Below are 4,670 nucleotides of genomic sequence, written 5' to 3' on the forward strand. Positions count from 1 at the left end.
TGGAATTTAGCATTTAAGTGTGATCTGCTTTTTCCTCAGCTGATCATTAATTTTCTTCTCTTTGAAATGTCTCAAGTATATTTTTAGAAATAAGAAGATAAATTATCAGTAAGTTTTAGAGCTGATAAACATACACAAATTCATTTAGCTTTTTACAAACATTGTAAAATATACACCACAAAAATTCATGATCTTAACCATTAAGTATACAGTGGCATTAAGTACATTCACATTCACATTGTTGTGCAACCATTACCATCCTCTTCCAGAACTCCATCTTGAAAAAACAAACTGTACTCATTGAAGAATAACTCCACATTCCTCCCTCCCCCCAACCACCATTATCCTTTGTCTCTAGGATAATGTGACCACCCTAGGCACCACAAAAAAATGGAATCCTAGAATACTGTGCCTTTTTGAATGTCCTCTAAGTTCATCTGTGTTGTAACATGTCAGAATTTCTTTTTAAGGCTGAAAAGTATTATACTGTATTTATTTATTCATTTATTTTAAATTTTTTAAAAATTTTTATTTATTTATGATAGTCACAGAGAGAGAGAGAGGCAGAGACACAGGCAGAGGGAGAAGCAGGCTCCATGCACCGGGAGCCCGATGTGGGACTCGATCCCAGGTCTCCAGGATCGCGCCCTGGGCCAAAGGCAGGCGCCAAACCGCTGCGCCACCCAGGGATCCCTATACTGTATTTATATATTCATTTTATCTATCCCATGCATCTGTTGATGGACACTTAGGTTGCTTCCACCTTTTAGCTATTGTGAATAATGCTACTATGAACATGACCCTTGAATAGGGTCTTTAAGGCTCTGCTTTCAGTTCTTCTGGGTATATACCTAGGAGTGGAATTGCTGGATCATACAGTAATTCTTTTAATTTTGGTGGAGGTAGCTGTCATACTGTCCCAGTTTCTCCACAGGTTTGCCAACACTAGTTTTGTTTATCTGATAATATCCATCCTGATAGGTGTGAGATGGCATCTCATTGTGGTTTTGATTGGCATTTTTTTGAAGGACTAGTAATGCTAAGCATCTTTTCATGTAGGTATGGGCCATTTATATATCTTATGAGAGAAATATCTATTCAAGCCCTTTGACATTTTTAATTGGGTTGTTTGGGGTTTTTTTGTTGATGCTATTGTTGAGTTGTAGGAGTCTTTTATCTATTCTAGATATTAACCTGCTATTAAATACATGATTTTTTTCTTCCTTCCTGTGGGTTGCCTTTTCACTCTGTTGTGTCCTTCACCTAGCTCTTACATTAGGAAATACTAAAAATCTGTTTCATAAATAAAGCCCCAGGTGGCTCAGTGGTTTAGTGCCAGCCACCTTCAGCCCAGGGTGTGACCCTGGAGACTTGGGATCGAGTCCCACGTCAGGCTCCCTGCATGGAGCCTGCTTCTCCCGCTGCCTGTGTTTCTGCCTCTCTCTCTGTGTCTCTTGTGAATAAATAAATAAAATCTTAAAAAGAAATAAAGTGAATATCATAAAAATAAACCTCAATTTCATATTAGGATCAGGAAAAACAGAGATAATACAGGAAGATAGGAAGTGAGGCTGAAGAGAACATGAAAACAGAAGAGTTATGGAGACAATGGCAAGCACAAAAGTATATAGTTCTTAATATTTGTCATACTTTTATCGCATTTAATTATTCACTTAAGTTCTAGTTTTGTCATCTGTTGCCTTTAGTAATATTAATTCATTCGAAAAGCATGTCCCGAGTGTCTACAACTATGGCACTGCAAGCATTCAAGAGGTTTATATTTTTTTAAGAGGTTATGGTAAGACAAATATTAAAAACTAAGGTGAAAAAAAAATGGTGGAATAAAGTGCAATAATAGAAGTATTGTAAAGAGGAAGCCTAAGAGGAACAGGTTTTTTTTTTTTTTTTAATTCTTTATTTATTTATGATAGTCACAGAAAGAGAGAGAGAGAGGCAGAGACACAGGCAGAGGGAGAAGGAGGCTCCATGCACCGGGAGCCTGATGTGGGATTCGATCCCGGGTCTCCAGGATCGCGCCCTGGGCCAAAGGCAGGCGCCAAACCGCTGCGCCACCCAGGGATCCCGGAACAGGTTATTTTTATTGTGCGCCCTCCAGTATCAGCAGCATTGCCAGCTCAGAATGATCTAGTCTCTACTGGTGACTTCCTAGCTATTCCGATCTAGGTTAAAACTGAAAGATGACCAAATATTTTTTAAAACAATAAAATTCAAACTCTGGCTATAGGAGGTAACTTCACAATTCAGGGTCATAATGGTTTAATTTAGCATAGATTCCTATCTTCATTCTCCCTCCTTCTCTCCCTTGAACCAATGATTTTACAAATGCTTCCTGTTACTTAGAGTTTCCTCTTTTTTATTTTGGTTTTCCTGTTGAAATGAATTTTAGTTTCTAGCTTTTCTATCAGGCAGTGTGGTCTGTGATGGGTAGAGGAAATCACAAGTGTGGCCAACTTCTCTTGGAGGCTGACTATTGTCATTGTTGGTGAGATTTCTAGCAAGTACATTTTTAGCTGATTTTTCCCTAGATCATTGTGGCCTATAGCATTTCTGGCCAACAGCACCAGTAGATGAGTAAGCGGTTTTGGAACACTCTTTTAAGGTAATTTTATAAAAGTCAACACATTTTATTTATTTATTTTTAAGTTAACACATTTTAAATTATAAAGATCCTAAACCAAATGGTAGAACCTAAAACAAATGCTTCCCATCAAACATTTTTCAGTGAGACAGTTACTATTATTATGGAATCACACTGTAAAATTTATATTTACTATGTATAGTGTCATTAGGTCCAAATTACAGCTATCAAGAACCTTCTAGGGGCACCTGGGTGGCTCAGTTAAGTGTCTGCCTTGGGCTCAGGTCATGATCCCAGGGTCCTGGAATAGAGCCCCACATTGGGCTCCTTGCTCCTTGGGAAGTCTGCTTCTCCCTCTGCTTGCTGCTCCCCCTGCTTGTACTCTCTCTGTCAAATAAATAAAATCTAAAACAACAACAATAACAAAAACCTTTCAAAGCATTTAAGAGCTATTTCCTCAAAATAAGTTTTTGTTATATTCCATTTACTAAGCACCCCAAAAGCACGACTGCTTTTACTTCTGTATTTAACCAGAGTTTTAGAACAGTGATTTCCCTTCTGGTGCTAAACAGGTGGTGCAAAATGGCCTTTTTAAAATGTAATATAGTATTGTCATCAATATTGCGTCTGTAGTAAGAATTCTGTCCTGGAATAGCTATAACTAAAGTAAAAGTTACCACTTTTTTGAAATTACTAAATCATAAAAAGAATTCATCATTGTTAAATGATCCAGGATTACAAATACTTTTTTTTTTTTAAAGATTTATTTATTCCTGAGAGAAACAGACACACACACACACACACACACACACACACACACACACACACACACATACACACAAGCAGAGGGAGGGAGAAGCAGGCTCCATGCAGGGAGCCCGATGTGGAACTCAATCCCAGGACTCCAGGATCACACCCTGGGTGGAAGGCAGGCACTAAACCGCTGAGCCACCCAGAGACCCCTACAAATACTTTTTTCCTTGTTACTGGTATTGACTGCTTTAATGGAAAGACTAGTATTATATGAAACAAATCCGTGAAAACTGAGCTACATCCAAGTAGCCACAAATGATTATAGCAACAAGATATTTGGCTGCCTCACACCCATAATCAGCCTTACCACATAGATCTGTAGCCAGAGTGACTTCAGGGCCCTTGGTACTGTCTTAAATATCTGCATTGGCCTGAAGCTGACGTCAGAGCTTCTCCTCTGATACCAGAGATCTGAGCTGGCATTTCCAGGGACAAGCAAGGCTCTCTGGCTCACTTGTCTGTATTCATCCTCTAGTCTATACAGAAAGGCTGAGGTGTTTGAGGCAGCCAGCCAGAGTTGCCCAGGTAGTGACAAGAATCAAAGTACTGAAGAAGAAGAGGAGTGCCAGCACCTTTTGCAGTTTTTCTGTTACTTCTGACTTAAAAACAGGGAAATACTAGTCACCAGTTACTATGGATTTGTCTTTAGTGTTAAGAAATCATGGACTTAACAGTTTCATAAGAAATTACTGTATGATATAAAATAACTACCTTTATTCTCCCTTAACCAGGTTGCCCAAACATTTTCCATATTGTGGACCAAAGAAAGGTATGATAATTTCCAATCTATTTTACAGATTTTCATTAATGTTCAAAAATGATTACTGGTGAGGGAAAAAAGATAATTACTGGCGAGGATTTCCTGCAAGAGTACAGGAATCTTAGAAGTCAACTTTCACCCTACATACTACATTCTTTTTTTTTTTTTTTAAAGATTTATTTATTTATGATAGACATAGAGAGAGAGACAGAGGCAGAGACACAGGAGGAGGGAGAAGCAGGCTCCATGCCGGGGGCCTGACATGGGACTTGATCCCGGGACTCCAGGATCGCGCCCTGGGCCAAAGGCAGGCGCCAAACCGCTGAGCCACCCGGGGATCCCCTACATACTACATTCTAATGCTGGAAATCAGCTGAATGATTCCAGGTGATTTTGTATAGCTTAAAATTTGTAACACCAAGAATTTGAGGGCTTTGAATTTGCCTCATTAACCAAGCAAAAGACTATAAACTTTCAAAACAGGCTGGAACATAAGAC

Source organism: Vulpes lagopus, chromosome 1, assembly GCF_018345385.1.
Source record: "Vulpes lagopus strain Blue_001 chromosome 1, ASM1834538v1, whole genome shotgun sequence".
NCBI lineage: Eukaryota > Metazoa > Chordata > Mammalia > Carnivora > Canidae > Vulpes > Vulpes lagopus.